Consider the following 21,472-nt stretch of genomic DNA (forward strand, 5'->3'; position numbering starts at 1 on the left):
ATCATGATACCCACTGCAAGTTTCCTTGTCTCTGATACTGTACAACCTGAAGACTGATACAGCCAAATCTTGTTTAAGTTTTTTTTTTTAAAAAGGTGACACATGGCAGAGGTGAAAATAATCTAGATGCTTCTTTATTAAATAGGCATTTTCTCCTTCCTCTGAACACCTGATGCCATGTGTTTTTAGGATTCACATGTATTGAATTCATGGAACTATTGTCATGCTACTGTTTCTGATATACACTTCCTTCTTTTGTTCAATGAATCAAGTACATGCTGTCTTTAAATACGCAGAACTAAGAAATGGTTGAGTTTTCTTTCCTCCTTTAGTCTTGTAGAATGTTTGGAATCAAATCCTGAGTGGAAGTGACTCTCTTCTAATATACTGGGAATGCAAGGAGTTATTATTCCAACACATCTAGAGGGGTCTAGGGTAGGAAATGCTGATCAACTCAGTGCCCAGATAGGCCATTATCTTGGATCTGCATGTACACTGCCTTAGGCTCCATGGTAGAAAGGTAGGAAAATAAACAAACAAGCAAATAAATATATTTATCTTTTCAAATCTTTCATAATGTAATATCTTATGATTATCATTTTCATCAGCATCTCTATTCTCCATGTCTCTATACTTGGATGAGTATTGTAATTGGTGGTGGCATATCAGTCCCATTGATGTACAGCATATGTTACAAGATGGTACCAACTCATATATTAAGTTGACTGAATAGTGTTGTCATGACATCTTAACCAATGGAACCCACCCACACATTTAACATTAACAAAAGAGTCCCTCTTTGGGGGGAGATGGGCAGTAATTAAATTTGAATAATAAATAAATAAATAAGCATGCAGCCAGGGAGAGGTCATCCATGCCCCCTTTCTTTTTTTCCTTTCTCATATTGAACATGAACAATGCTGGAAGTGAGTCATTATCATCTCACCATGCATCTCTCCAGCTTATCATCACCCAGCTAATTATGTGAAGCAGAGATGGAAAACTCTGTCATCTAACATTTATGTTAGATCTGACAAGAATGTTAGAGAAGAGATGCAGAACAGTACTGTGTCCTTTGTAATACTATTTGGTGCCCAATTCAGTGCCATACTTTTCCTTGGCAAATGGTGTGAATACATGAAGAGATGATTGTTCAAGCCTACATATTGGTAGAATAAGCTTCTTTTTCACATTTGTACAAACTATTAACTTGGAGGTGGTGGGCTTAGACAACAGTCAGATCCCCGCCCCATTGCTCCTTAAGAACCAGCCATGCATTTGTTGTTAGGGAATCATGAAAATAAGCTGCTGCACCATATGTCCTTAAAAACACTTCGACTTTATTCCTCTCTAATTATTAAGCTTCTCTGGTGGCAGTAAGCCAGTGGGAAAGGGATTAGAGAGGTTACTTTATGCCTCTGCACCCATGAAAATCTCTTTGCTACTGGAGCACTGCTGGGAGTGTCCTGAAAGCTTTAATGTAATCCCTGCTCTGCGGCTGACACTGCCATTACTGCCTTCATTCTATTTAGACGCATGCAAATGCCAAGCTGTTATCCAACCACTTTTGTACCAAGAAATAAGTTATAATGCAGCCATCAGCCTGCTGTTCTGGTATTCTCTAGATGTGTTGGTTTCAGGACTATAATCCCAGCCACTATCAAGTCAAAGGTAGCTCCTATAGGATGTCTAAAATCACAGTTTTTTTTAACCTACTGTCATTCTGGCCAAAAGTAGGCAGGGGATAGTGAAGATAAGTACAAATCACATGTCTTCTATATGTAATTATTAACAGAGAATCATAGGTCTCAGCTTATTAAAGTGGTTGAGACATATGGTTTCGGTCATGAAAATGTAGATAATCAGGGTTTCAATCAATACAAGTCCTGACTAAGTTAGCCTAAGGGCTGCATGCTAGGTGGAAAATATGGAGTGGAAATTAAAATTGGCTTTACCCTAGAGAATTGCAATTTCTTTTAGGCTGAGGGTTATTTTTAACTCTAGAGTGGTAGGCAACAACTATAGTATAGTGGGGAGGACAAAGGCAAAAACTAAATTCCATTTCAACTAACTGTTATTATAATTAGAGTTAATGTTTGTCATTTAAAATGTCAATTTAATAACTTTTAGAGAGCTCTCAGGACTACCATGAATTGCACGTGGCCCTGAAGACTTAGGCTGTTCACCTTACACCAAGAACACTGAATTGAAATTCTATTGAGCCAAGGTATGGAAATCATAAATCTATGGGTTAGCTAGAGGAAGAATGACTTCTACAATGGGTTCAGAATTCCAAAGATTGAGGGAATTTGGTAACTTTAATATTTAGGTAAAACTTGATTAGTAAAACAGATATATAGATATAAATATGGATGGCTATGATATGTCCTGTTCAGACTATGAGGCAGCCAGGCAGGTTTATTATCAAAACCACTCTTTATTAAATAACTGTTTACAATAAGTAAGTCCTTATGTTCAAGAGGTAGGCTGGTTCCAATCAAGACCACCCAGGTAACAATTGGGGAACTGGCAAAGTTGCAGGAGGAGACTGTGGTAAAACAGCGGAGCAGGATTTGCTGATGGGAACTGGAAAACTGGAAGAAGCTAGGGCACATGGCACTGGAGAACTGGGTGAGACTGAACTGGAACCACTGGGCAAGGCTTGGCTCTCAAGGCAGGACTGGACTGAACTAGGTGACTCAGGCTGGACTGGGTACACTGGGCTGGAGACTTGGATAACTGATAATTATTGGCTGATAACTCGAAGCAAGGCTGGACTTGGCTGGAGATTCTGGGCTGCACTGAAAGCTTGGCACATGACTAGGCTGGACTGGAGGTTCTCGACTAGGCAAAGAGCTTGAAACACAGTTGGACTAGACTACAGGTTCTAGACTAGTTTGAAAACCCGATTTGCAGCAAGATAGATCTGCAGTTCCTGAACAACTTGGGCAACCCAGATGCAGCTAGGCTGGACTGGAGATCCAAGGCAAGGCTGGAGGTTGAAAGCATGATGAAGCTGTACTGGAGACTCTGGAGAAGGCTGGGAGCTGGAAGTGCAATAAGGCTGAACTGGAAATCCAGGCCAAGGCTGAGGACTTGAAGCACAATGAAGCTGGGCTGAAGATTCTGAACATGACTGGAAGCTCAAAGCAAGGCTAGAAGCGTGTCTGGAGTGCTCACAATGATGACGAAGGGGTCTGAAGCTGGACGTGAGGCCGAGGTTGCTGGGTTCAGCAGGGAGAAGATCCTCTGTGGCAGAGGTTGCAGGATCCAAGTCCTCTCTGATAGGAAACACTGGCGCTGATTCCCCTCCAGCTACAGATGAGGTTTCTGATGCAGGTAAGGACTCTTCTGCTGGAACTGCGAGCTCGAAGGATCAGTTGTCTCTGGAAGCTTGCTTTTCACACGTCTGCCTTTTATGCCAATCTTTTGTGTGCCTATTCCCTTCTGCAGCCAATCAGGCTGCCTTCTCCTTCACATGCTTTTCTGCCCATCGACACGTCCTGATTGGAGGATTCAAATCCTCCTCTGAAGACTGGCCAATCAGTGTCTGTGACTTTCCCCCCGCTGCTGTGTCATTGCTGGGTTTTGCTTTCCCAGTTTCTGCTTGGTAAGTTTCTGTTTCCCCTTCTGACTCAGAAAGAGTTTCGTTTTCTGAGTCAGAGGTTGGCTGAAACCTCACATGGTACAGGAAATTCAAAGACAGATAATTATTTTTAGTATATTCAGAAAAGTTGAAAAATATTAATAAGCCCAGAAAACAAAATAGCCCTTTGGTATAATTTATTAAAATATTTTGATTGTTCTTGCATCCATGGATATTAAATATATGATGAAATGGATTTACATACTAAATTTCAGTGCCACAATACATATGTGTCATGGAATCAGTGTCAAACATTAGCCATGACTTCAATCTCAATGATTTCATGGGTTCTAAATGCAAATATTTCAGCAAAGGATCGTTACCTTGTTGTGGTGCTGGAGCTTGAGCACCTCAATGATGCCATGAGCTAAACTGTGCACGGCCACCCAAGACGGGAAGGTCATGACAGAGAGGTCAGGCTAAATGCGATCCCTGGGGAAGGTAATGGCAACCCACCCCAGTATTCTTGCCATGAAAACTAAATGGATCAGTACAACCAGAGATATGTCAGTATACCATCGGAAGATGAGACCCCCAGGTCGGAAGATGGTCAAAATGCTACTGGGGAGGAACAGAGGATGAGTTCAACTAGCCCCAGACATGCTGACGCAGCTAGCTCAAAGCTGAAAGGATGGCTAGCGGCCGGTGGTGCTGGTGGTGAACGGCGAATCTGATGTTCTAAGGATCAACACACCATTGGAACCTGGAATGTAAGATCTATGAGCCAGGGCAAATTGGATGTGGTTATTGGTGAGATGTCAAGATTAAAGATAGACATTTTGGGCATCAGTGAACTGAAATGGACTGGAATGGGCCACTTCACATCAAATGACCACCAGATCTACTACTGTGGACAAGAGGACCACAGAAGAAATGGAGTAGCCTTCATAATTAATAGTAAAGTGGCTAAAGCAGTGCTTGGATACAATCCAAAAAATGATAGAATGATCTCAATTTGAATGCAGGGCAAGCCATCTAACATCACAGTGATCCAAATATACGCCCCAACCACAGATGCTGAAGAAGCTGAAGCAGAGCAGTTCTATGAGGATCTGCAGCACCTACTGGACAACACGCCTAAAAGAGATGTTATTTTCATCACAGGAGACTGGAATGCTAAGGTGGGCAGTCAAATGACACCTGGAATTACAGGTAAGCATGGCCTGGGAGAACAAAACGAAGCAGGACATAGGCTGATAGAATTTTGCCAAGACAACTCATTCTGCATAACAAACACTCTCTTCCAACAATCTAAGAGACGGCTTTATACATGGACTTCACCAGATGGACAACACTGAAATCAAATTGACTACATCCTTTGCAGCCAAAGGTGGCGGACATCTATACAGTTGGTAAAAACAAGACCTGGAGCAGACTGTAGTTCAGATCACAAACTTCTTCTTGCACAATTTAGGATCAGACTAAAGAGATTAGGGAAGACCCACAGATCAGCTAGATATTAGCTCACTAATATCCCTAAGGAAATAAAGCCAGACTGCTCACTTGAGGGAATGATATTAAAGGCAAAACTGAAATACTTTGGCCACATAATGGGAAGACAGGACACCCTGGAGAAGATGATGATGCTAGGGAGAGTGGAAGGCAAAAGGAAGAGGGGCCAACCAAGGGCAAGATGGATGGATGATATTCTAGAGGTGACGGACTCGTCCCTCGGGGAGCTGGGGGTGTTGACGACCGACAGGAAGCTCTGGCGTGGGCTGGTCCATGAAGTCATGAAGAGTCAGAAGTGACTAAATTAATAAACAACAAAATGCAAATAACTAAGCCTGAATCTAAAACTATGGCATGATTTTATTCCTACTCAAAATTTTGATGAGAAGGTATCATGGGATGATATGCTATTCAGGATTCAAATAGCCCATGGAATTAATGATGTTAACTATTAAAGATGCAGTAAGATGAATGTTATTTTGCCCCACATAGTTGGAGTTTAGATAAGGTCATGTTTATCAGAATATCACTGCAAAACAGAAACAGCATTATTTGATGACATAGTTTCACTGTGCGCAATCATTATTCTTCTAGGAAATTAGATGATTGGCCTTAAGAAAAAACATACTACTTGCACGTGGAATTTCTTAATAGCTGCCAGAATGTTGTCCTTAAAATGAATCAGCAGTTACTGACAATGGAAGAATAAAGCAGAAATCGTGGCATGCAACATTTGTGAATGGCCAGACCTCAGGCAATAGTAGGAAAGAGAAGTTTCCTCAGAAGTGTCTCTCTCCTTTTGCTTTGGAAGAGCGTAAAAGCAAACGTAGATTTTTACAGGTCTGTCTTATTCTTACACTTAAGCACATATTATTGGCTTTAGTTTAACCATGTTACCATTAACATAGTTACTCAAAGATGAAACCAAAACAAAGAAGGACCTTGGATTAGGTGGGGTCTAGGGTTTTTGTTTTTGTTTTGTTTAATTTTCACCTCTTCAAATTTTTTGATTGAGTAAATCAGTCCAGATATACTGTATATTTTGAAGTATGAGATATTTTGTTCATAGATGCTTATGTTTGAATGAGAAAACATTAATTGACTCCTGTATGAGGTAGGATATTTTAAACACTGCAGCTAGTCACCCTTATCTGAGTTATATTCCACTGAAAAGTCAGGCTTCTGTTGTGTCATTTCTCAGTATGGGAAATGTACTTGACTTTGCTCCCTTCTTACCACTTTCTACCTAATTGCTCCCTTATTAAGATAGGAAAAAATCAATTGGATGAAAAATATACCATGATAAAAGCTTGCTTCCAAATGCATCCTCATTAAGGGCAGGCCAGATATCAGAATAAGAATGCAACATGTTAATAGCTTGGGCAAAATGAAGAACAGAGTATTGTCATTTCCTAAATCTCTCTGTGCCTTGTTAAGTACGCAGATGTTTGCACAGGCTTAATCCTGTGTGGTGAATGTGGACAAAAATGGTGAATCAGAAATCTGTGGCAGCATGGAAATGGGTTCCTGTGGAAACTACATGAGGAAACTGAGGAACATATTATAGCAGCACCACACCAACAAAACAAATATTAATATAGTGAATGTTACTCCTCATAACTTAATATTTTCTCTTTTGTAGGGGTTTGAGGGATTCAAAAACTTTGGGGAAGTATGTGGATCTGGAGCTGTAGGCAGTGTTCCCTATTTTACAGTGCCAGTTTACAGCTTGGGAAGACTCAACTGAAAATGCCAGGTCGCTGTTCTCATGCGTGCTCGACAGGGCATTCCTCACTGATCTCTTGGTCAATGAGCTCAAGTTTACATCCTCTCTGAACTGGCCTGGTTCCACTACATATTAGAGAGATTGCAGCACTATAATTGACCTTGTTCTTCTCCCAAAATGGAACAGAGTGAGGTCAACAGCAGGCATCACTGAAAATAATACTCCAGTGCTAGGGAAGCAGTACCTGAATCTCTTCCAGGCATTTGAGAAGTTAGCTGAAATACTTTGAGCTATACCATGGCCAGATGCCTACAATAGTACCCAAATCCCATCCTGCATGTTGAATCATTAACTGCATCTCCTTGAATTTTAGGAGAGGTAACATTCATGGCATCTGTCTGAAAAAAAAGTTTCACTAAGCAGACTTACAAGCAGGAATTGAGGAGGAAGAGGAAAGAAGGAAAAAGGTGAGGAAATGCAAATGAAGTTATCTGCCTAAACCTTTGCCATCTAATTTCAGTAACCCTAATTTTATTTCCTCTCCCATTACCTACTTAGGTCCTCATTTATTCCTTATTGTCCACATTTTACAACCCAGCTCTCTTTTATGCCTATTCCATTTCTTAATCATTAATACTCTTATTCATGCTTGCACAGTATAACATGGTAGCACAAGGGAAAAATGATAATAATTTACATATAATTCATACATACACACATTCATATACATTAGTGTCCTGATTGATTAAAATGCTTATATTCCTCTTAAATAGATAGTTGGAATATACTTTTAAAAATACTACATTATAAAATATTGTCAAAACAAAATTATTGTCAAATTTAATACTTTTTTTTTTAAAAAAAAAACTATCCAGAATCAAGATTATTGAGCCAGCATTATTCATTCTTTCATATTGCTTTTCCAATGAATAGTTCTCAACAAAATCCAACACACTGGATTAAGGTTGTGTTGTTAGAAAACTGCTCAGCCTAGATAGCAACTATCTTCTCTTTAGCCTTGTAATATCTGACAAGCAGGAAGTTGATCCAGAATGATCTCACTGATACCCAGCTGGTGTCCTACTATAGCATCCAAAGAGGAGTTTATAGCATTTTACGGGGCATGCAACTACAACCCCAGTGCTGAGTGTCAAGTGCAGGCAAACTGAAAAATATGTCTTTATCAGTCCACAATTCCCATGCAAATATACTTTCAGGTTTTTTAAATGCCATTACTGATTTGAAAATCTACCTATAAGACAGATAAATAAATCCATTAAGCTGAAATTTCAAATGACAAGGTCATTCTAAACCAGCCTTTTGTCACAGGGACCCTCCACTTGTAAGGGATATTTCCCAACACCCTCCAGCCAGTTTGCTGATTGGAGTTGTCGGGGTTATAATCCCTCTCATACGGAAATTGAGCCTGGGCATATAATGATGATCTTTAATACAATGTCCATATTATGAAGTTCTTAAAGTGGGAGGGAGAATATAATCACATCAGTACACTATGGTTCACACCTACCGTATATGCAGCCTTTGGACAAATTCTCCACATTCACCTGGCAGATAGGCATTGGAACAACACGTTTACAATGCTTTCTCCATTGGGTAGAGAAAGGAGGGTAATTGACCTCCATCTCAAATGAATGGTGCCGTTTCTGAATAAGTGCCCTCCGTATGTTCCATTCTGTTCCAACCCGCTGCTCCATTATGAGCAACCAGAAAAATAGATGCAGCTATTTCACATGCTTCAAAATGCAGGACTGCGTAGAAGAGTTAGCTGTGCAGATCATCATGCTAAAATTAAAACACCCTGGGTGTTTGGATGAATATCACTGACAGTGCTTTGCCAATTTTTAAAATTGTTCAAACCAGTTTTTAAAATAAATCAGTTCTAGAAGTGATATATTTCAGCCATAAAAATCTTTCAGTGCTTATGTCTTTTAACTTTGGGCTAGGGAGCAGCTGGAATTCTGTGCCAATACATGTAATGCATGCAGCTGCTTGGGTCTCTCTCTCTCTCTCTCTCTCTCTCTCTTTTTAACTTCTGCCTGATCACTAGTAAATTCTTTTTTTGCTATTCATGGCCGGCAAGCACCATGTGCTTCTCCCAAACCATTCTGAAAGAACAAGTGGAAAGGATCTCCGCTTCATACCAGCGGCTGCTTTGGGAAGACTGTGGGGAATAACCATTGCTATTTATAGGTAATCCCTTTTTAAAAAGGTCAGGCTTTAGAGTATGTTTGTTTGAACCTTACTGTGGGAGGGGGAGAGAAATCACTGCTTGCTTGATCTTAATAGCTATTTTCAGGTTGATAAAAATGACATAAAATAAAGGCCAGGAAGACAAGGAATTGCTGCAAAAGGATTAAGCAGCTGTTGTCTTATCTTGTGTCATTGATTTCAATGAATTTCTCACTCCCCCCACCCTTTTCTTTTAAGTGCTTGAACTGCCAGGCCAAGGCACTTAATTCACACATTGTGTGCTCTTGATAATGGTGCAGAGGGAAGTGAATAACTTTGCTTATCATGCATGGCTTTTTGAAGACAAGAGGTCATTATCAGAGCACCAACAGGCCAGAATCTCAAAATGGCCTGATGTTTGTATGCTTTCCTGTCTCTGGCAAAGAGAGAGAGAGCACTTCTCAGAGTGACTCACACAAAGTCTGCAAAGCCACACTGGCTTAAGTCCAGACATCTATACACATACAAAAGTGCACTTTAAAATAACACTTGATAGGGTAGTGATTCTCAATCAAGCTATCAATTCTTACATGCTATCTTCTGTAAATCTGACCCAGGTACCCTGACTAAGAACAAAAGAACAAGTACTGTCATGAGTACTGATGGTGAACAGGAGGAGGCCCCTATCCAGGGGGGAAAACGCATGCATAGTCCTGAGGAGTTAAGCAGCCATTCAAAGAGACACAGATCAGACCCGCCTTAACTTTTGGGGTTTATCTGTCTGGGTTTTTCCCACGCTTCTTCAGTTTGTTAGGATTTTCTGTCTAATGTAGCAGTAATAAAACACTAGAGACCTATTCCTTGTCTCAGCATGGTTCCTGACTGTTAGGACAAGTACAAGTTGAATGGGATGATATAAAAATCTATTTAGTGAGAAGATGGGAAGGGCAGTTTTTCTCTTTTTTATTTTGAAAATCATGGTTTCAGCAACTGTAAATAAGGACTAAAATGAACTTCCTCTTGTCTATAAAAGTTATAGCCTGATCTTAGATGATCTTGAACGCTGATGTTTTACTTGAGTGGCCAATGTTCCTTGTAGATCTGTGAGTCTGAAAGATGTTAGCATTTACATTTTACATCCTGATTCCTATATATATATAGTTTAAATATATATAAACAAAATTTACTGAGGATTACAGAGACAGATTATGAATGGACCTATAACAATAAGGGAAGTTTCTGAAGCAATAAAAAAAGAAAACAGAGCATATTTTAATAACAACAATAATTTTATTTTTTTCATTGGTGCTGAAGTAATTTCATTTTTATGAAAGAAAATTCAGTGAGTCAGAATGTTCTCCAATGCTGACAATTTATCAGTAGCTTTTTTTTGTTGTTGTTCCTATGGTAGCAGTAGGTTTTCAATGTATCACAGAAAGGAAAAGCTTGAAACACTATTTATGTATCTTTAGAAACTAATATCCCCAATAAAGATGCCTCTGCTGTTACACTTAATTTCTGCAAGTTCTCAGCGGAGGAATTTTTTAATGTAATTATTAGTATTTATTTAATAATAAATAAATGCGAATATTTATTCAGGGGGTTGGGGTGGGTGGCACAGTATTGTGCTGGTTCTCTTCCTTCCTCCACTGGTTCTCTGGCTGGTTCCAGTCAGTATTCATAGGGAAGGAGAGGTCCAGCCCACAGCCTTTAATATGTTGCTTCTCTTATTTAATTTCTACCTAAAGCTGCTGAGTGAAGTCATCTGTTGGTTCAGAATAAGAGATCATCAGTATGCAGATTGTACCCAGTTATACTGTATATCTCTGTCTGAGTAATGCCATGGAGGTCCTGTCTTGGTGTCTGGAGTCTGTGGGGATCTGAACAACAGCTTTTAGTTCAACCCCAGTAAAACTGAGTCAATTTTGGTTTTAGGACCTCCTGGTTCTGGGGACTTTCCAGCTCTTCTTCTGGATGGGGGTTTGTGATGGAATGTGAGGGTGGCCTTGGAAGATGAGTGGGGGGAGAGATGTCCCCTAGGGAATGATCAGATAACAGAGAAAGGAGTCAGCAACAGAGCAATAGTTGTAGGAAAAAACTTAGGAAACTTGGGAAAGTTAGGAAGGGCCTGCCCTAATTACTCAGGTGGTAAATAGGTATGGCAGGAGATTTGTGCTTTCAGACTTGCAACATTTTATTAATGCAGCCTTACAATAAAGTAGAATTAGCTCATCTTGTCATGTTTCCTGTCTGGCTTACCTGGGAGAGCTGACAAGGTTGCATTGTCCCAGAAAGATCCTGGAACACAATTTGGGGGTCCTCTGGACTTATGGCTCCTGCTTGAAGAGCAGGTGGCAGCTATGGCCAGGAGGGCCTTTGCACAGTGTCATGTTATGCGCCAGTTGCACCTATTCCTGGACTGGGAGGCCCTGTGAGTTTTGGTTCCACCTTAGGAACTAGAACTAGGTGACCTTGGGCCAGACACTCTCTCTCAGCCCTAGGAAGAAGGCAATGGCAAACTACTTCAAAAATCTTGCCAAGAAAACTGCAGGGACTTGTCCAGGCAGTCCCCGAGAAGTGGACACAACTGAACGGATTTAAAAAAAAGGTCTGGAGAATAACTGGATAATGTGACCACTGTACACTTAGGTTGGACTTAGGAAATGGAAAGGCCTGAGATCTTTATGCATATCAGCAGCCTCATGCTCTACAGTATGTCTTTAAAAAAAAATTATCACCAGAAGGACCTTCTTTGAAATGCACTGGTTATCTACATTTAATTAGTTGGGAGAAAATTCCAGTATCAGTACTCCCAATGCAACCTCACAAATAGCAGTAATTTCTTGATCATCTTTCACTGAATTTGGTGTTATCATTTGCCAGGCACAATGTATTTTTGTCATAAGTAAATATAGTTGTATCTGTATACACATTCTTTCAAGACCCTTCAGGCCTTCTGTAATACCTGTCCCTTTCCTCATATACCATGTTTACAAAGAGACAAGTCAGTTACTTCCTATCCCTGGTAATAGCACAAAGGAAGGTGGGGTTATTTTGATAATCCCATTCCCTGTCTTCATATGGAGACCTTATACATTTTCAAGCATCTGAAGAAGACATCTGTTTTGGGGTCTCAGTTTACACCTAGACAATAATTAACTAAGGCCAATTCCTAAGTTCCATGGAGATCTTGTAATATTGGTGGAGAACCTAGTATAGGCATCTGACTCTCATTTCCTAACTGAAATGTTCTTAGATTGCCAAATGCAGCTGACAGACCACATTACCTTTTCACACACATGTACACATACACCAAACAAACAATTAAAAAAATCTTCATTATTTCATTGGCAGACATTAACAAGAAGCACCATCTGTCAAAGAGAAAATTAAAAGAGCCTTAAATAGTTATTTTACAAGAATAAACAAGAAGGATGATAAAGGTACTCTTTGCTAAGAGTTTTTGCAGCTGTGTTTATGGAGCTTTGAAGTCCAGAAAAACATCACAAACAATTACCATCCTCAATTCTACTGCACGTCAAACTCTACATTCTAGCACTCCCCACCACCACCACCAAATTCTGGAAATCTTGCAGCTGGGCTATATATTGTTAAATCCCAATCTAAATTAATAACTTAATATATTTGCATAAAATTCCAAATACACATTTAAATCAAGTAGCACCACACATGCTGAGAAACTGAAAGCAAATCTACATGATTGTTGTGGCTTTTTATTTTAATTGTGAACTTCAGGATTTAAGCCTCCCACACAAATAATGCAAGTGCTGATAGAATTCAAAGTCTCTCTGCTGGTGACTCAACAGCAGGCTTGGAACACTGAATTGCTTCTTAATAATCAGGTACACACATGCAGGTCACACCAGCCTGCCACTTTCCCTGGTTACTTTGCTTTTTACAGAAAGCTACAAGCAAAGGATTGAAAATGTATGAACAATATACTCCAAAAGCAAGATTCTTAAGTGTTAAGTATTTAAGAACAGCCAGCCAGGCAGAAGAGATTGGTACTACACAAACAATATTTTAAACACTGGCAAACTTCCTTTTTCCTCCTTAATGTTACTCACACTGAAGCTTCTCCAAAATTCCTCCACTTCAGCAAAGAAGCTCTACTTGTACTCTCAGATGTGGGTACAAAGTAGATAGAGCTATATGAAGAACTGCCTCCATTTATTTCAGCCCTCCCACTCTTTAAAATCTGCAACAACTGCCTTCTTGTTTGTTTACTGCTAACACTTGCCAGTTAGTTGACAATGATCTGTTTTGCGATGGTCTCAACAAAGTCCAGCCTTAGGAAAACTATAAAGACATTTATTTTCTATAAATTAAGCAGGATTAGGCCTGATTAGAGCACTTTGATGGGAAACCTCTGGAGAATACTAAAACATTAGATGACTATACTGAGAATTTGGAAAAAAAAAACATTCTGGAAGAAGGCAGTGGAAAACAACTTCCACAAACTTGCCAAGAAAAATTCATTGAACAGGGCTGTGAAATTTCCAGGAGTCATACTCAAGTTGACTTACTTTCTGTACCCATCTCTTAAGTTAGGACTTTATGGCAGTGCAGTGGCTCCTAGCTTTTGTTACACTGAGATAGGAAACTTATTTTATTATCACTGGCTTTTATTAATTTGATACTTATTGGGGCATTGTTTTATTCTGTAAGCCACCTTGGGAGAATTTGTATGTTGCAAATGGAAAGCTCATAAATATATCTAGTTTTTAAAAAGGCAACTGGGATTTCTGTATTTTTGTAAATGGTTTTTTATAGGGTTGTGCAAGTTACTCATGGTTTAGTCAAATGAATGTCACTTGGATAAACAAAGACTAAGTAATCTTTGACCAATGGGCCACATGCCACCCTGACCACACTGCCAAATTTCAACAGTGTGATTGCTAAAATTAGCAGTGGTTTCCTGCCATTTTGAGGCAGAAAACAAAATGACACAATAGTGTAACCCTAAAAAGAAGCTTAATACAATTAACAAGATTTTTGGAGAGAATGATAGAATTAGGAATGTTTAGCCTTGACAAGAGGGGGGAATATGATAATACTCTTCAGATAACCTAAAGCAGTTCACACAGAACAAGATCAAAACCTTTTCATTCCAGAACCCCAGACACAAAATAATGGATTTAAATTATAGGAAGGCAAAATCCAATTGAATGTTAGAAAAAACTTCCTAACAGCAAGAATAGTTTGACAGTGGAATTAATTATCTAGGTAGTTTGTGGGATCTCCTTCACCAAAGGTTTTCAAGTAGGGGTTGGCCAGCTATCTGGAATGCTTTAATTTGGATTAGTGCACCAAGTAGAGGATTGGAATTAATAAACTAAATGGTTCTTTACCACCTTTGGTTCTAACATTGTAACAAAGAAAACCACACATCCTTCCTCTGTAAATTGGTAAAAAGATTTAAAAACACAGGGCCCATCTACTTACATTATTTCTTTATCCATTGTAGCCCTTGCCATACTAAATAATAACAACAACAGCAACAATAGCCCCTTAGCCATCCCCCCAAAACATATATTTTTATTTATATCAACAAAGTAATTCCTGATAGAACATCTGCATATATTTTTTATTTTTGTTATTATGTCTTTTTTACCAATACTTTGTTGATGTTCTATTTGTTTGAATATTTTTTTTTAATGTTGTCTATCTGTGGACAATGCATAACCTTATGAAATAATTCTCTATATTAAAAAAAGGCCCACCAATTTATTGTGATTTGTTCTCAGTTAAGTCTATACAAGATAGCAATCTCAGTCTGGATTCAATCTATTATATTATACCACTTCATTCTAACTGATTTTTTAATACTCTCCTATTAAAGGTGCCCAAATACCTTTTGGGCACAGGCTTTACACCCAAAAGGTAAACATATTTTGCATATTTTAATCATTATATTTATATCTAATTTTAGGTATAAATTAATGTAATTTAATGTTATTAGATTATATCTAATTTTCCACCCACACTGGAACTTAAGACTGCACTATTGGACCAAAGGTTCTGGTTCTCCAGATATGAAATCCTTGTCATTGTGAGCTTCTAGAAGCAAGGATTAAAGAGTAACTTCTGGGGAAAAGGTTATCCCAATGCAACTGCTTTGAGGTCATCATGGTCACTGTCCAAAACTCCTGTTTCCATCAAAAATTAAACGCCTTAGGCTATCTGACATACTCTTATATAGAAGTAAGTCTCACCAAATAACTATCAGTTGTTTCACTGGAAAGATACATTGCAAATCTTGATATGGGTAGAATAAATTTGGGGCTTAGTTGCCAAAATGCTTTTAGCTGGTTTGACTTCCTTTTGGGCACTGAGTGACAATGTCCAGCCAGTAGAACTGCAGTTTCAAATGCCCAGGTCACCCAAGAATATTGACACTGGTCCCTGTGCATTTGAGTAAGGCTCTGCAAACATCTCCCTATGTGCTAGATATGTGTTGCCTGAGGAGTCTGAAATGGAGCACCAGGGAATGTGATGCCAATATGGTCCTTAGGATACATCAGCATTAATATGTAGTAAGCAGTCTCGGAGGCAGTAATATTGGTTCTGGTTTGTTCTTGGGATGGGATGCAGTTGTTGCTAACATGTTTATTGGGAGGTAAGCTTGCAAGTGCACTATTTCCACTGTGTTGCTTCTTAATAAGGCAGAAGGGGTATGTATACCTGTCAATGGAACTGGGAAGCCTGACTCATAGAAAGGGGGACCTTCTCCCCCACCACCACTTCCTTTATGCAAAAGGCTGTAAAGGGAGCAATTAAGCATTTGTGCAACTTCTCAAAGTTGTCAGAGATTAGTCTAATACACAGGATTGAGCCTATACACACACACACACACACACACACATACATACATACAGACACACACACACACACACCTTATGACAAGCTTTAAATCAAACCAAAGCTTTAAATCAAACCAAATATATATATATATATTTGGACTGAGCCAAAAACAGCACAGAGATTTTTTTTGCAAACTTTTTCAACCCCTTGGATAAAGTACCTCCCCTTCTCATAATTGTATGATGTGCTTTCAATACCTTTTTCTATGTTTTGAATATGTTTTAATTATATTGTTTTAGGGTTTTTTAAAATTTTGCTCACCAACCATAGTGCCATTGTTGGGTGGAAAGGCAGATCCTAAATAAAATAAGTAATAAAATATATGTTTTATATCAAAAGGAGATAAAAGTGCCACATGCACAAGATGGTGACATTGCTCTCTTCCGAGCACCTGAGATTCAGGTGTGGTGGCCCTGCTCTGGCTTAAACCTCCTTGAAAATGCATCCTGCTTCTTCTTGAATTATATATATATATATATATATATATTTAAACCAGCCAGCTATGTACAACACAGATAGTGATGATTTCATTGAGAACTAGTGAAACTAACTGCAGTTCTCTGAACAAGCTTTGGTTTGATTTAAATCTTGTCATAAGGTAACCTTGATGTCACTTATTTTAAGAAGATAATTTGGGGTTCAGTATCAGATCAGAGCTGCAAATGTGTAAACAAAGTAAGAAATATGAAAAATATAGAGCAGTTTCTCATTTTAAATATCCTCTTTCCTGGAACTTTTTGGCATAGCCCTAACAGCAAATGTCTTTTTTCACTCCCTAGGTACCTCTGTAACATTTTAAATGTTCTGAATATAGTTTGAGAACTTCAGTGGCTCAAGCCCACCAACGTGTATTTGGTATGGATCTCTAGGGACCAATATACAGCTTTATTTTCCAAATGCAAAATGCTGACGAACAGAATTAAATAGCTAATTGGAACTACCCAGGTATCAAAAGTAGAGCAAGGGAAATATGTGCACTGAGCATTCAACATCATTTAAAGTGTTCACCTTTTCCAATACTGCAGTTCTGAAATAGTGTTGGTTAGGCCCATATATCTTTCCTATTTAACATAATGTGGAAATTAGGAAATTATAACATTTAGGATTACATTCCTTTTTATAAAAGAGTTTTGATTTTCAGTAAATTGACTGTATTCCAAGAATCCAATCCTTATCCTTTCTGTTTGCTTGGAAGGTTGATTTCAATGGAATTTAATTCTGAACGTGTATAGCAGGGCTCAGCAATGTGGCATTCATGGGCACCATGTAATCTGGGACACTCCCAGATGATTCTATGAGATACCCCACCCCTGTCCCGCCACTTTAAAGAAATGACTAAAATTATGCAACATTGCCAAATCTCATGAGATTTAATAAACTTGCAGGGTTTGGGGCATTTTTAGTTTTTTTTTCACAGAGGTATCCCCATAGTATCATGTACCCAGTTTCTTTCAGAAATTTGGATAATTTGTTACTTCATGGACCCATAGTCCTTTAATACAGCAAAAGAGAAAAAGAAAGAAAACTACAGGAAAGAAGAAAGAGAAAGAAAAAAACCCCAGAACAATTCATTAAATAAAGTACCATAGATAACTCTATGTGCTGAGAATACAGCAAAATTTTTAAACAACAAATTAAACCTTGACCACATGGATTGCGGTCATATTGGCTAATCTTCTCATTGCACCAGTAAAGAGGCAGTTCAAGTGTATACATTTTATCAAGCCATCCTTTGGTGTCTGGTATGCAAATCTCCCTTCCAAGAATTTATTCACAATATTAAGAATGTTCAACCAATATAGAAAAAACAGAGCACATGAACAATATGCATTAATATACAGTACATTCAAAGGTTTTATATCTCCTACATAGAAAAGGGACGCAGTGGCGCTGCGGGTCAAACCGCTGAGCTGTCGATCGGAAGGTCGGCGGTTCGAAACCGCGCGGCGGGGTGAGCTCCCGTTGCTCGTCCCAGCTCCTGCTCACCTAGCAGTTTGAAAACATGCAAATGTGAGTAGATCAATAGGTACAGCTTCGGCGGGAAGGTAACGGCGTTCCGAGTCGTCATGCTGGCCACATGACCCGGAAGTGTCTATGACAACGCCGGCTCCAAGGCTTAGAAACGGAGATGAGCACCGCCCCCTAGAGTCAGATTCGACTGGACTTTACGTCAAGGGAAACCTTTACCTTTACCTACATAGAAAAGTAAGTAATCAACACTTTCTAAACATCCACCAAAGAATTGAATAGATCTGAGACTTTTTTGATAAATTACATTCATCTTAAGATCATTTTAAAATATTGAACCATTTTTATTTAATTTTTAATTTAATTTATTTTTTTAAAAAATTGAATTGAAAATTTCCATTCTTTATTTCAAATTTGGGTCAATTTATATTCTTTCCACAAGCTCTCAGAAGTCTTATTACTAATGTTATTACCTTACTTATTCTTCATTTTTAAATAAGAATCATTGCAAAGGGCCAATTTTTCATAAGAACAAATTTCAATTACTTGCTCAATAAAATCCAAATATATCTAGTTGGCTTTAATCCTGGAAATACAACCAAATTCCAACTATAACTAAAACTTACCAAAATTTCAATGGTTACATAATAACTCTCTAGTTGTGCCTGTAGTGATGCACATGCAATCTCATTAAAAAAAAAAAAAAAACCTCCGTAAATTAAAATATATGGCTATAGCTACCCTTGAAAGTCTGGAAAATTAAAGCCCCATGTCTCAGTTTACACAGGGAGAACCTTGGAATTGTTATCATTCCATAAAATTTTAATCATTAACTTGTTAATTAGTCAAAAGGATCTTAGTGGAGTTAATATAGACATCCCCCTTACAATGTATATCAGTGGTGGAATTATATTCATCCTTACAGCATTTGTTCTACCATAGAAATCTTATAGCCATTTGTCAAAATACTAGATTTGTTTAATTTATAGTATATCCAGAAAATATACCATATTGTTTCAGGAACATTCACAAAAATAGGTAAAGAAGTTTGATAATCATTAATAAGGCACAAAACATCATCTGCATTTATTAATATTTTTTGGTTTATTCCTCCCATGTGAATACCTTGAATATCACTAGATTATCTAATAAGACAAGTCCAATCAGACTAACTATAAAACAAGGTAGCTGTTAGACCTCTTAATGTGTTCTATGATCTATCTTAGTTGGCAGAGAAATAATTGCATTTGTAATAATTTGAGCAGGACTGAAAAAATACATGTTAATCCAAGAAATAAAAATTGAAGGAAATCCCTTTCCTCACTGATGTGTTCCAGAATTTTAATCCATACCAGGCCAAGAACCATGCTGACTTGATATCTCCAACTCTAGTTCTTTATTGTTCTCACCATATAGAGAGAATCTTGCCAGACTAAAGCTACTCAACTAACCTAAGGGGAAATAACCTAGAAGGGCTTTAGGGCTGAGCTACTTTGAACCTCTTAACCTTCCCAGCAACAGTGTCTGGACTGTGAAGCCTCTTATCTGTCTGGAATGCATTCCATCCCTGGGAACCAGCGGCAGCGCTGGAATCCACCACAATACTATATCAAAAGGTTTTTCCAATCCAGTGAAGCTGCTAGACCTATGTCAAGATTCTCAGGATATAACTGATAAAATATCTACCAAATAGTCTAATATTGTCAAACATTTGGCATCCTTTCTTAAAGCCAAAGTATGCAGGATGAATTATTGATGGCATTATCTTCTGCAACTGATGTGGTAAAGTAGTAGTCAGATTTTTGTAAGTATATTTAATAAACATATTTGGTATAATTCAGTTTGTAGGGTCCTTATTTGGCTTCAATATAACCATTATAAAGTGATAAAGGAAGGACTGCATTTTCAAAAGACTCATTACATGGTTTTTAATAATATTGGTACCAAACTTATTTGATCTTTTTTGTTCCATTCTATAGGAAACCCATCTGGTCCAGAATCCTTCTGGGATTTCATAGAAGTAGTGTATGGCCAATGAGGAAGTCCCAGTTCTGTTCTCTTCAAATAGCCCTGAAGTACATTTTAAAATATTTTAAAATAAAGTACATTTTAAAATATTAATGCAACCCTTGTTCACCTCTGCATCAAGTATGGTGGATTTTCGGACCAATTTTTAATTTTAATTTTAAATTTTGCTGGGTTTGACATCTGTCCCTAGAGCAGACAGTTAAATGGAGTAGATTAGAATGGCTAATTACTAGTGTATATTATTACTGATGTTCTATCTGTAATCTACAGTGGAACAGCAGCAGCAGCAACAACAAAACATTTACAGACATACAGTATGACATATAGTCTAAAACATTCATGAACTATTATTTATAACTTGTTTGGTACATGTTGGCTTTTCACACTTTTAAAAATTGGAGTCCTCTGTCACTACCAACAATTACAATAGTAAAGCAGCAGACTTCATCCAGCCCATGTAACGTAAGATGTATTATCACTGGCTCAGGGTTTTGGACTCCACTTCCAATACATGATCAGAGAAATAGTACAGCAAAACTCAATAATATCATTCAGTCTTAGCTACTCTATTATGCAGACCTTGGTTGACTCTTCATCATAGGACTCAGAGGGATAAGAGCAAATAAGTATATTGTTTTATTGATTATTATTGTAACCGCCCAGAGTCCCTCTGGTGGGAGGAGATGGGCAGTGACAAATTTGATAAATAAATAAATAAAATAAATACAGACAGCTTTAAAAAGACACTTTTTATTTGACATCACAAACAGCATATAAACTGAAAGTGATTATATTTTTACCTTCTTTTGATTATTGTTTTCTTCATGCATATTAGTTGGGTCATACTATCTAGATTTATTTTTGAGCTCTTAAGAGGCCAATTATGGCCTAGTTTACAAAACTCTAGTTGTAGGGGCCACTGAAATCCTCCCTTCATTTGCAAGCATTCATAGCAATTTTATGTTTTTACAACTGGTTCCTGACTGATGTCAGTGTGACTCTTTTATCAGGAAATAGACAAGAGAGTTTTAAAATCTGCAAAATTTAATAGACACTTTGGGTGTGGCTGGTTCTGTAAATTTTCAGGATATGTGTTCAGTGGCTATTTTCTTCCCTGCCATAATCCATAGGTACAATCTGAATTACATTCCAGAGTTGAATAATAAAAGGACATTTATTATGTCACTTCTGGGTTCCACATGGGGAGCATCTCTGAGTTCTGTATTAAGATGTAAAAAGTAGAAAAAAACAGACCTTCTGAATGTTTCTTTTTCCTGTAACTGTTAACCTGCCCTTCTCCCCAACCACGAAAACATACAGAATAGCAAGTACTCCACAGTGTTCACCAGAAAGGGGTCCAACCAGTCAGTCTGACAAAAGCACACATGGAGTTTGCAGTACTGACAGCGCAACAATGTGCCAGAGCTTCAACACCCATGCAAGTAGTCTATTATTGTAAGCATTAATCTGAAAGCTCAGGTGTGGTAGAGTGTTAAAACAAAAAATTTACAACTTATGTTTCCAATATGCAGTGTTTCATAAAATACATTCCTAAGGCTATAATCCTGAATATATAT

At 38.1% G+C, this 21,472-nt stretch overlaps 1 long non-coding RNA gene across 1 annotated transcript in view; it reads right to left on the reverse strand.

Moving 5' to 3' along the window:
- Positions 1-13,222, reverse strand: part of LOC134501271 (uncharacterized) — a 51,674-nt gene extending 38,452 nt beyond the window's left edge. Inside the window, exon 1 of the long non-coding RNA XR_010068334.1 lies at positions 13,103-13,222. This is a non-coding gene — a long non-coding RNA (uncharacterized LOC134501271). The remainder of the gene's footprint in view (positions 1-13,102) is intronic.
- Positions 13,223-21,472: the final 8,250 nt, after the last annotated feature.

Source organism: Candoia aspera, chromosome 7 (assembly GCF_035149785.1).
Source record: "Candoia aspera isolate rCanAsp1 chromosome 7, rCanAsp1.hap2, whole genome shotgun sequence".
Classification (NCBI taxonomy): Eukaryota; Metazoa; Chordata; class Lepidosauria; order Squamata; family Boidae; genus Candoia; species Candoia aspera.